The following is a 12080-nucleotide window of genomic DNA, read 5'->3' as shown; positions in this document are numbered from 1 at the left end:
GTCCCATGGCCGAGAAAAGTGCTCCGAGCCCGGGGTGATAGAGAACCGTGAACGCCGCGGTTAAAGACCTCGGGTATCGCAGTGGGCGGAATGAGACTTAGAGGAATGATGACGGAGCCATGAGGGGCCTCCCCTGGAGGTCCCATGGCCGAGAAAAGTGCTCCGAGCCCGGGGTGATAGAGAACCGTGAACGCCGCGGTTAAAGACCTCGGGTATCGCAGTGGGCGGAATGAGACTTAGAGGAATGATGACGGAGCCAGGAAGGGCCTCCCCTGGAGGTCCCATGGCCGAGAAAAGTGCCCCGAGCCCGGGGTGATAGAGAACCGTAAAGCGCGCGGGTTTGGGGCTCGGGTCTTCCAGTGGGCGGAGTGAGACTTAAAGGAATATTGACGGAGCCATGAAGGGCCCCCCCTGGAGGTCCCATGGCCGAGAAAAGTGCTCCGAGCCCGGGGAGATAGAGAACCGTAAAGCGCGCGGGTTTGGGGCTCGGGTCTTCCAGTGGGCGCTCGTTCCAGCGGCGCGGGCTGGATGGTTTAGTCCGAGGAGGAGTGCTTAAGTGTGGGCCGGATAGGTTCGAGAGGTGCGCTGGGTTGGTGGAGGTCCAGCCCCGGAGGTTTGGAGCGGGGCGATGTAGCGAGCGAGGCCGAGTCGGGTGAGCCTGGGCCGGGCATGGGCGTTGGCGGCGATGGGGGTCTTCTCCCCGGAGGTTTGGAGCGGGCGATGGAGCGAGCGAGGCCGAGTCGGGTGAGCCTGGGCCGGGCATGGGCGTTGGCAGCGACGGGGGTGTCTTCCCCGGAGGTAAGTACCGTGGGGGGCAAGCGTGAGATATTCCAGGCCGGGAAAAGTGAGCTAAATTCGGCAAAGCGTTGTTAAAAAGGGGGGTCGGTTGATTTTTTTGTTAAATCTAAACGAACAAAGGGTGCGAGGCGTGAAAATTGCATTCAGCCGTGATTTTTTGGCAAAGTGCTAACCCTAGTGTTCTCCCAGTGGGACGTTTTAAAGTAGGACTTAGAAAAATTTCTGACCCTCTTCGCCCTAGGTAGCAAGCCCAAAACGGAGCACCTCGGAGAGGTAAAAATTCAGAGGGCATGGGGGTTTCCAGTGCGGTGCCGTCAGGACATTAGGGTTCCTTTAGAAAAGACGAAAGTTTGGGTACACCGTATGTAACTATGACAAGCCCAAGGCTCTGGTTCGCCTGTGGGCATGAATATAGTGAGATTTCCGCGTTATCTCACTGGAGGTGACCCCGGAACGGTTCAAAACCTAAGTCGAGACTTCCATGGGACCCCGGCGATGGGAGTTTGAAGCCCGAGGAGTGACGCCCTCTGGGCTAAGGTTGGTGGTAGGTTCGGCCCCCCTTTCTGGAGGTCTAAACTGACTTCCATGGACCCCGGTGATGCGAATTTGATGCCCGATGAGGAGCACACCTCTGGGCTAAGGGTGGTGGTATGCTCGGCCCCCCCCTCTGGATGTTTAAACTGACTTCCATGGACCCCGGTGATGCGAATTTGATGCCCGAGGAGTGACTCACCTCTGGGCTAAGGGTGGTGGTATGCTCGGCCCCCCCTCTGGAGGTCTAAACTGACTTCCATGGACCCCGGTGATGCGAATTTGATGCCCGAGGAGTGACTCACCTCTGGGCTAAGGGTGGTGGTATACTCGGCCCCCCCTCTGGAGGTCTCGAATGACTTCCATGGACCCCGGTGATGCGAATTTGATGCCCGATGAGGAGCACACCTCTGGGCTAAGGGTGGTGGTATGCTCGGCCCCCCCCCTCTGGATGTTTAAACTGACTTCCATGGACCCCGGTGATGCGAATTTGATGCCCGAGGAGTGACTCACCTCTGGGCTAAGGGTGGTGGTATGCCCAGCCCCCCCTCTGGAGGTCTCGAATGACTTCCATGGACCCCGGTGAAGCGTATTTCATGCCCGATGAGGAGCACACCTCTGGGCTAAGGGTGGTGGTATGCTCAGCCCCCCCTCTGGAGGTCTAAACTGACTTCCATGGACCCCGGTGATGCGAATTTGATGCCCGAGGAGTGACTCACCTCTGGGCTAAGGGTGGTGGTATGCCCGGCCCCCCCTCTGGAGGTCTCGAATGACTTCCATGGACCCCGGTGAAGCGTATTTCATGCCCGATGAGGAGCACACCTCTGGGCTAAGGGTGGTGGTATGCTCAGCCCCCCCTCTGGAGGTCTAAACTGACTTCCATGGACCCCGGTGATGCGAATTTGATGCCCGAGGAGTGACTCACCTCTGGGCTAAGGGTGGTGGTATGCCCGGCCCCCCCTCTGGAGGTCTCGAATGACTTCCATGGACCCCGGTGAAGCGTATTTCATGCCCGATGAGGAGCACACCTCTGGGCTAAGGGTGGTGGTATGCTCAGCCCCCCCTCTGGAGGTCTAAACTGACTTCCATGGACCCCGGTGATGCGAATTTGATGCCCGAGGAGTGACTCACCTCTGGGCTAAGGGTGGTGGTATGCCCGGCCCCCCCTCTGGAGGTCTCGAATGACTTCCATGGACCCCGGTGAAGCGTATTTCATGCCCGATGAGGAGCACACCTCTGGGCTAAGGGTGGTGGTATGCTCAGCCCCCCCTCTGGAGGTCTAAACTGACTTCCATGGACCCCGGTGATGCGAATTTGATGCCCGAGGAGTGACTCACCTCTGGGCTAAGGGTGGTGGTATGCTCGGCCCCCCCTCTGGAGGTCTAAACTGACTTCCATGGACCCCGGTGATGCGAATTTGATGCCCGAGGAGTGACTCACCTCTGGGCTAAGGGTGGTGGTATACTCGGCCCCCCCTCTGGAGGTCTCGAATGACTTCCATGGACCCCGGTGATGCGAATTTGATGCCCGATGAGGAGCACACCTCTGGGCTAAGGGTGGTGGTATGCTCGGCCCCCCCTCTGGAAGTCTAAACTGACTTCCATGGACCCCGGTGATGCGAATTTGATGCCCGAGGAGTGACTCACCTCTGGGCTAAGGGTGGTGGTATGCTCGGCCCCCCCTCTGGAGGTCTCGAATGACTTCCATGGACCCCGGTGATGCGAATTTGATGCCCGATGAGGAGCACACCTCTGGGCTAAGGGTGGTGGTATGCTCGGCCCCCCCTCTGGAAGTCTAAACTGACTTCCATGGACCCCGGTGATGCGAATTTGATGCCCGAGGAGTGACTCACCTCTGGGCTAAGGGTGGTGGTATGCTCGGCCCCCCCCTCTGGAGGTCTCGAATGACTTCCATGGACCCCGGTGATGCGAATTTGATGCCCGATGAGGAGCACACCTCTGGGCTAAGGGTGGTGGTATGCTCGGCCCCCCCTCTGGAAGTCTAAACTGACTTCCATGGACCCCGGTGATGCGAATTTGATGCCCGAGGAGTGACTCACCTCTGGGCTAAGGGTGGTGGTATGCCCAGCCCCCCCTCTGGAGGTCTCGAATGACTTCCATGGACCCCGGTGAAGCGTATTTCATGCCCGATGAGGAGCACACCTCTGGGCTAAGGGTGGTGGTAAGCCCGGCCCCCCCTCTCTGGAGGTCTAGATTGACTTCCATGGACCCCGGTTAAGCGTATTTCATGCCCGAGGAGTGACGCCCTCTGGGCTAAGGGTGGTGGTATGCCCGGCCCCCCCTCTGGAGGTCTCCAAAACCTAAGTCGAGACTTCCATGGACCCCGGTTATCCGAATTTCATGCCCGAGGAGTGACGCCCTCTGGGCTTAGGGTGGTGGTAAGCCCGGCCCCACTCTCTGGAGGTCTAAACTGACTTCCATGGACCCCGGTGATCCGAATTTCATGCCCGAGGAGTGACGCCCTCTCGGCTAGGGTGGTGGTAAGTGCAGCCCCCCCTCTCTGGAGGTCTAAAATGACTTCCATGGACCCCGGTGAAGCGAATTTCATGCCCGAGGAGTGACGCCCTCTCGGCTAGGGTGGTGGTAAGCCAGGCCCCCCCTCTCTGGAGGTCAAAACTGACTTCCATGGACCCCGGTATAGCGTATTTCATGCCCGAGGAGTGACGCCCTCTGGGCTAAGGGTGGTGGTATGCCCGGCCCCCCCTCTGGAGGTCTCCAAAACCTAAGTCGAGACTTCCATGGACCCCGGTTATCCGAATTTCATGCCCGAGGAGTGACGCCCTCTGGGCTTAGGGTGGTGGTAAGCCCGGCCCCACTCTCTGGAGGTCTAAACTGACTTCCATGGACCCCGGTTATCTGAATTTCATGCCCGAGGAGTGACGCCCTCTGGGCTTAGGGTGGTGGTAAGCCCGGCCCCACTCTCTGGAGGTCTAAACTGACTTCCATGGACCCCGGTTATCCGAATTTCATGCCCGAGGAGTGATGAACCTCTGGGCTAAGGGTGGTGGTAAGTGCAGCCCCCCCTCTGGAGGTTTCCAAAACCTAAGTCGAGACTTCCATGGACCCCGGTGATGCGAATTTCAAGCCCGAGGAGTGGTGCCCTCTGGGCTAAGGGTGGTGGTAAGCCCGGCCCCCCCCCTCTCTGGAGGTCTAAACTGACTTCCATGGACCCCGGTGTAGCGTATTTCATGCCCGAGGAGTGACGCCCTCTGGGCTTAGGGTGGTGGTAAGCCAGGCCCCCCCCCTCTCTGGAGGTCAAAATTGACTTCCATGGACCCCGGTTATCCGAATTTTATGCCCGAGGAGTGACGCCCTCTGGGCTAAGGGTGGTGGTAAGTCCGGCTCCCACCCTCTGGATGCGTTCAAAACCTAAGTCGAGACTTCCATGGACCCCGGTGATGCGAAGTGACATGCCCGAAGAGTGGTGCCTTCTGGGCTAAGGTTGTGATAAGCCCGGTCTCTCCTCTGGAGGTCTGTGGTTTTAAAGTGAATATTTTCTAAGTCCCTCACCTGAGATTTTAAGAGAATCAGGACCCTCCTCAAGCCTCGTAGCGAGTCCGAGGGAGGTTCATCGTTGTCGGCTATGCGAAAGGGGTTCAGACGCCTCTAATCCTGTGGGCATATGGTTTCTCAGCCTGGTGCCGTCGGGATATTAGGGAGGCATTAAATCAGACGTAAGTTTGGGTAACAGCGATGCGAAACGCTATGCCCAAAGGAGTGGCTTCCCGATGGGCTTGAAATAATGGGAATGTCCGCTCTGCTTCCCTGGATGTGTTCAAAACCTAAGTCGAGACATCCGTAGACCCCGTTGATGCGAATTCCATGCCCGAGGAGTGACGCCCTCTGGGCTTAAGGGTGGTGGTAAGACCGGCCCCACTCTCTGGAGGTCTAAACTGACTTCCATGGACCCCGGTGATTCGAATTTCAAGCCCGAGGAGGTGCACACCTCCGGGCTAAGGGGATGGTTTGGGTGGCCTCCCCTCTGGATGTGTTCAAAACCTAAGTTGAGACATCCATAGACCCCGGTAATCCGAATTTCATGCCCGAGGAGTGACGCCCTCTGGGCTTAAGAGTGGTGGTAAGACCGGCCCCACTCTCTGGAGGTCTAAACTGACTTCCATGGACCCCGGTGATGCGAATTTCATGCCCGAGGAGTGGCGCCCTCTGGGCTAAGAGTGGTGGTAAGACCGGCCCCACTCTCTGGATGTCTAAAATGACTTCCATGGACCCCGGTGATTCGAATTTGAAGCCCGAGGAGGTGCACACCTCCGGGCTAAGGGGATGGTTTGGGTGGCCTCCCCTCTGGATGTGTTCAAAACCTAAGTTGAGACATCCATAGACCCCGGTAATCCGAATTTCATGCCCGAGGAGTGACGCCCTCTGGGCTTAAGGGTGGTGGTAAGACCGGCCCCACTCTCTGGATGTCTAAAATGACTTCCATGGACCCCGGTGATGCGAATACACAAGCCCGAGGAGTGGCACACCTCTGGGCTAAGGGGATGGTTTGGGTTGCCTCCCCTCTGGAGGTCTAAAAATGACTTCCATAGACCCCGGCGAAGCGAATTTAAAGCCCGAGGACTGGCACCCCTCTGGGCTAAGGGGATGGTTAGGGTGGCCTCCCCTCTGGATGTCTAAAATGACTTCCATGGACCCCGGTGATGCGAATACACAAGCCCGAGGATTGGCACACCTCTGGGCTAAGGGGATGGTTTGGGTTGCCTCCCCTCTGGAGGTCTAAAAATGACTTCCATAGACCCCGGCGAAGCGAATTTAAAGCCCGAGGACTGGCACCCCTCTGGGCTAAGGGGATGGTTAGGGTGGCCTCCCCTCTGGATGTCTAAAATGACTTCCATGGACCCCGGTGATGCGAATACACAAGCCCGAGGAGTGGCACACCTCTGGGCTAAGGGGATGGTTTGGGTTGCCTCCCCTCTGGAGGTCTAAAAAATGACTTCCATAGACCCCGGCGAAGCGAATTTAAAGCCCGAGGACTGGCACCCCTCTGGGCTAAGGGTGGTGGTTAATCCGGCCCCCCCTTCTGGATGTGTTCAAAACCTAAGTCGAGACATCCATGGACCCCCGGTGATGCGAAGTGACATGCCCGAGGAGTGACGCCCTCTGGGCTAAGGTTGTGATAAGCCCGGTCTCTCCTCTGGAGGTCTGTGGTTTTAAAGTGAAAATTTTCTAAGTCCCTCACCTGAGATTTTAAGAAAATCAGGACCCTCCTCAAGCCTCGTAGCGAGTCCGAGGGAGGTTCATCGTTGTCGGCTATGCGAACGAGGTTCCAACGCCTCAAATCCTGTGGGCATATGGTTTCTCAGCCTGGTGCCGTCGGGATATTAGGGAGGCATTAAATCAGACGTAAGTTTGGGTAACAGCGATGCGAAACGCTATGCCCAAAGGAGTGGCTTCCCGATGGGCTTGAAATAATGGGAATGTCCGCTCTGCTTCCCTGGATGTGTTCAAAACCTAAGTCGAGACATCCGTAGACCCCGTTGATGCGAATTCCATGCCCGAGGAGTGGCACACCTCTGGGCTAAGGGTTGGTGGTAAGTCAGGCCCCACCCTCTGGAGGTTTTCAAAACCTAAGTCGAGACCTCCGTAGACCCCGGTGATGCGAATACCGAAGCCCGAGGACTGGCACCCCTCTGGGCTAGGGTGGGGATAAGATATGCCCCCACCCTCTGGAGGTTTTCAAAACCTAAGTCGAGACCTCCGTAGACCCCGGTGATGCGAAATGACATGCCCGAGGACTGGCACCCCTCTGGGCTAGGGTGGGGATAAGATATGCCCCCACCCTCTGGAGGTTTTTAAAACCTAAGTCGAGACCTCCATAGAACCCCGGTGATGCGAAGTGACATGCCCGAGGACTGGCACCCCTCTGGGCTAGGGTGGTGGTTAATCCGGCCCCACCTCTGGAGGTTTTCAAAACCTAAGTCGAGACCTCCATAGACCCCGGTGATGCGAATACCGAAGCCCGAGGACTGGCACCCCTCTGGGCTAGGGTGGTGGTTAATCCGGCCCCCCCTCTGGAGGTTTTCAAAACCTAAGTCGAGACCTCCATAGACCCCGGTGATGCGAATACCGAAGCCCGAGGACTGGCACCCCTCTGGGCTAAGGGGATGGTTTGGGTGGCCTCCCCTTCAATCCCGATGATTCGTTCGATATATGCCCAGGGAGGTGAACACTTCTCTGGGCGTGAGGGGGTCGAGCGTATGAGGGTTGTACCCCGTTATGGTTCCTACTATAAACGAATCCGAGCGGCGGGTCCACAGGCCACCGACCACCTGCCCACTTGCGGGGTGGGTGCGACGGGCCGCCCGCCGGCAGTTGTCCCCGTTCCTAACCTAACTCTTGCCCGTGCGCGAGTCGAAAGGGGCATACAAACCCCCGAGGCGAAGACCGGCGTTCCGCTTGGTCTAATGTGGGATCTCCCAGATTTTCCCCTCCGCGGGGACTTGGGAGCGCACCACCGGGCCCCCGCGCTGGAAACGGCCGGAGGCAAAGAGCGCATTAGAGGTGTCACGGATCGGTCTTTTTAAACGGACCGCGGCTGGAAGTTCGCAGGGGAAGAGGCGCTCGGTTTACGGTTCCCGGGCCCCGACCCCCTTCGTCTTCTTAAATCGAGAAAACTAACCGTAGGCTCCGGGGGGGCGAATCGTAAAACCTTTGCCGACCTCCTCGCACTGCGAGGGGGCCAGGATTTGCGGCTTGTCCGCGTATCGGTCCTACCAAGGACCGCGGCTGGAAGTTCGCAGGGGAAGAGGCGCTCGGTTTACGGTTCCCGGGCCCCGACCCCCTTCGTCTTCTTAAATCGAGAAAACTAACCGTAGGCTCCGGGGGGCGAATCGTAAAACCTTTGCCGACCTCCTCGCACTGCGAGGGGGCCAGGATTTTGCGGCTTGTCCGCGTATCGGTCCTACCAAGGACCGCGGCTGGAAGTTCGGTGGTGAGCCCTCGACCTTACGAGATTGGGGGCAAAACCCTTCGTCTTCTGAACATCAGACGGCTCCGGGGGGGGCGTACCGTAAAACCTATGCCGACCTCCTCGCGCTTTGAGGGGGCCAGGAAATTCTCTTCCATTCTCTTCCCTTAAACGGACGTCCTTTACGCCCGTTCGAAATGCGGCATACCCGGAGCACCAGGGGCAGGCTTCTAATCCGAAATAATACCGGCTTTTAGAACGATCCTCCCCGCCACGTGCTCCAGCCTCCATGGCTCGTGGACCCCCCGTAACAGGGGGTCCGCTTGTCCCAGAATCGTTCCGAGGGAGACTTAGCCGATCCGTCGGTCTAATTTCCACCGCAGTTTGGGTCCGTTAAAAGGTCCGAGTCGGTGGTGCCTTAGGGTCGGGATCCTATTGAGGGAAGGAACCGGCCCCTAGCCTGCACCGTCCGGGCCTTGAATCGTACATTTTCCAAGTAGTCAAACCCCCGATTGCAGACCCACCTCCGGGGGGTCTCGTTCGAAAAGCCTTTCCGCGGTGCGCGTCTCTTCCTCCTTCGGGGGGGTCGAGTTCCACGCACCACCGACTCTCTCTCTTTCCCCAAGCCGGGTTTGAGTACCAGAGGGATCGGCCTGGTTGATCCTGCCAGTATCATATGCTTGTCTCAAAGATTAAGCCATGCAAGTCTAAGTACACACGGGCGTTGGTACAGTGAAACTGCGAATGGCTCATTAAATCAGTTATGGTTCCTTTGATCGCTCCACACGTTACTTGGTATAACTGTGGTAATTCCAGAGCTAATACATGCAAACGAAGCGTTGGAAGTGGGGGTGCCGTTTCGAGGTGGTCGGTGACTGGTTCACCTTCCCCCCTCGGCGCCCCCCACGGATACGTGCATTTATCAGAACCAAAAAACCCCCTCCCGACTCCGGTCGGGTCCGCTTTGGTGACTCTAGATAACCTTTGGCCGATCGCAGAGCCCTTCGGGGCGGCGACGTCTCATTCGAGTGTCTGCCCTATCAACTTTCGACGGTAGTCTACGGGACTACGTGTGGTGACCACGGGTAACGGGGAATCTGGGTTCGATTCCGGAGAGGGAGCCTGAGAAACGGCTACCACATCCAAGGAAGGCAGCAGGCGCGCAAATTACCCATTCCCGACACGGGGAGGTAGTGACGAAAAATATCGGTGCGAGGCCCCGTTTGAAGGTTTCGGGACCGAAATGAACTCAATCTACGTCCGTGGGTGAGGACCCATTGGAGGGCAAGTCTGGTGCCAGCAGCCGCGGTAATTCCAGCTCCAATAGCGTATGTTAACGTTGCTGCAGTTAAAAAGCTCGTAGTTGGATCCGGGGACGGGTCCCGGCTGCCGGGCCTCTGCCCGTCCGGACTTCGCGGTGGGAAGCTGCCCCTCTCCGGGGGGGTTGGGGACCCCCGCGGGTCTCTGGGTGGAGGTCGCGGGACCTTGTCCCTACTCATCCGGTGTCCTCTGCTCCCTTCCTCCGCGGAGAGGCCCTTAGCTGGGTCGTCCGCCGCGGTTGAATACGTGGGGGGCGGAAGGGTCCGGTGCGTTTACTTTGAACAAAACAGAGTGCTCAAAGCAGGCCGAAGCGTGCCTTGAATGGACTGAGCTAGGAATAATGGAATAAGGCCTTCCCATGGGGGGCGAGTCGGAGCTCTTCGGCGAGGCGGCCGGGTGGGGCCGGGGGCGCCCGGGTGTGACGCCCGGCGTTTCTGGCCGCCGCACGGTTCCCCGAGCCGGGGGGGTATCCGACCGCTCTCTTGGTCCTATTTCGTGGGTTTGACGGACCAAAGGTCATGATTAAGAGGGACGGCCGGGGGCATTCGTACCGCACCGAGAGAGGTGAAATTCGTAGACCGGTGCGGGACGGACAAAAGCGAAGGCATTTGCCAAGAATGTTTTCATTAATCAAGAACGAAAGTCGGAGGATCGAAGACGATCAGGTACCGTCGTAGTTCCGACCGTAAACTATGCCGACCCGCGATCCGGCGGCGTTGGGTTAACGACTATGACCCGCCGGGCAGCGTCCGGGAAACCACGAGTCTTTGGGCTCTGGGGGGAGTACGGTTGCAAAGCTGAAACTTAAAGGAATTGACGGAAGGGCACCACCAGGAGTGGAGCTTGCGGCTTAATTTGACTCAACGCGGGGAACCTAACCCGGCCCGGACACGGTAAGGATTGACAGATTGACGGCTCTTTCTCGATTCTGTGGGTGGTGGTGCATGGCCGTTGGTAGTTCGTGGAGCGATTCGTCTGGTCAATTCCGGTAACGAACGAGATCCCATCCTTTAAGTAGTTACACGGCCCCTCTCCTGGGTCGGACTCTATCCCCGAAGGTCCCCGTTCGCGGGGGGTCCCCATCGGGGTGGGGGTGTTGGGGGTTTCGGCGGGGGTCCGGTTCTACCCCGGATCGGTTCGGGGAGGTGATGCGGTTGACGGGGGTTCAGTTCTGCGTCGAGTGGGTGGCTCCGGCCTCTCCCCTTCGCGTTCGGTTCCCTCCCCGATGCCGTCCGCACCTCGTTCCGCTCTCCGGGTGTGGGTTGTCCGTCCTTCGCCTTCGCCTTCCCTCTCCCCTCCCCGGTGCCCTCCCGCTTACCGCGGGCCTGAAGGTTGGGGTTCGCCCGGTGGGAATCAGCGGTCGGTGGCTAAACTTCTTAGAGCGATTTGTGGCACAGAAGCCACTTGAGAAATGGAGCAATAACAGGTCTGTGATGCCCTTAGAAGTCCGGGGTCGCACGTGAGCTACAATGGCTGGTTCAACATGTAAGTTACCCTACGCCGAGAGGTGCGGGCAATCCTATGAACGCCATTCCCCGCTGGGGACAGGGGATTGCAACTATTCCCCTCGAACGAGGAATTCCAAGTAGGCGCGGGTCACCAGCCCGCGTCGATTAAGTCCCTGCCCTTTGTACACACCGCCCGTCGCTACTACCGATCGGATGCCTCGGTGAGGTCCTCGGACCGTCCCCGGGGCGGCCCTCGAACGGGGGTCGCCTCCGGGCGATGGGAAGTCGATCGAACCCGGACATCTAGAGGGAGTAAAAGTCGTAACAAGGTTTTCGTAGGGGAACCTGCGGAAGGATCAATAACGGTGACCTGGCCGCGGTCGGCGCCCGCCGTCCGTGCCGGTTGTCGAGTCGGACTCGAGAGGCCGAACCTCCCCCCCGGCGGGTACCTTCAAGGTATGGACCGCAGAAGCCTCGTACCTTTCGTCGTCGGCCGACGTGAGTCTCTCCCCCCTCCGGGTGGGTGGACGTAGCGAGCCGGCTTCGGAACTCGGGGTTATGCGAGGACCGCCTTAGGTGCATAGGTACCCCGGTCCGCCCCTCCCGTTCGCGGGGGGAAGAGTGGCGCCGGAGCCGCCCGCCGGGTAGTTAAACCCAAAAAACCATTGATCGTTGAAGGCTTGATTGTGCGTGCGCGAGTCAAAGGGGCTTACTCACCCCCAGGGCGTTGGCCGGTGCTCGCCGGCCTCGGTGGGATCTCCCTGAACCCATCCCCCCGGCACAGGGGGCGGTGGTGGACGGGAGCGTACCGCCGGGCGAAACTCTTTCCCCTCACGGGGTTAGAGCGGAGCTTAAGAGCGCATGCAAAATACCCCCGATGTTGGCTTCGCAGAGACGGACCGTATAATAGTCTAAGGCCGGTGCGCGAGTTGAAGGGGCCTCACGAACCCCGGATGCGTTTATAAACACCCGAAAGGAGACGGCCGGTGCCCGCCGGTCCTGACTAGGTGGGATCTACCCAGCGCCTTCCCCTAAGCG

This window comes from Hoplias malabaricus, unplaced genomic scaffold (genome assembly GCF_029633855.1).
Source record: "Hoplias malabaricus isolate fHopMal1 unplaced genomic scaffold, fHopMal1.hap1 scaffold_319, whole genome shotgun sequence".
Lineage (NCBI taxonomy): Eukaryota > Metazoa > Chordata > Actinopteri > Characiformes > Erythrinidae > Hoplias > Hoplias malabaricus.
The sequence above is the reverse complement of the archived record's forward strand: the minus strand, read 5'-3'. Positions refer to the sequence as shown.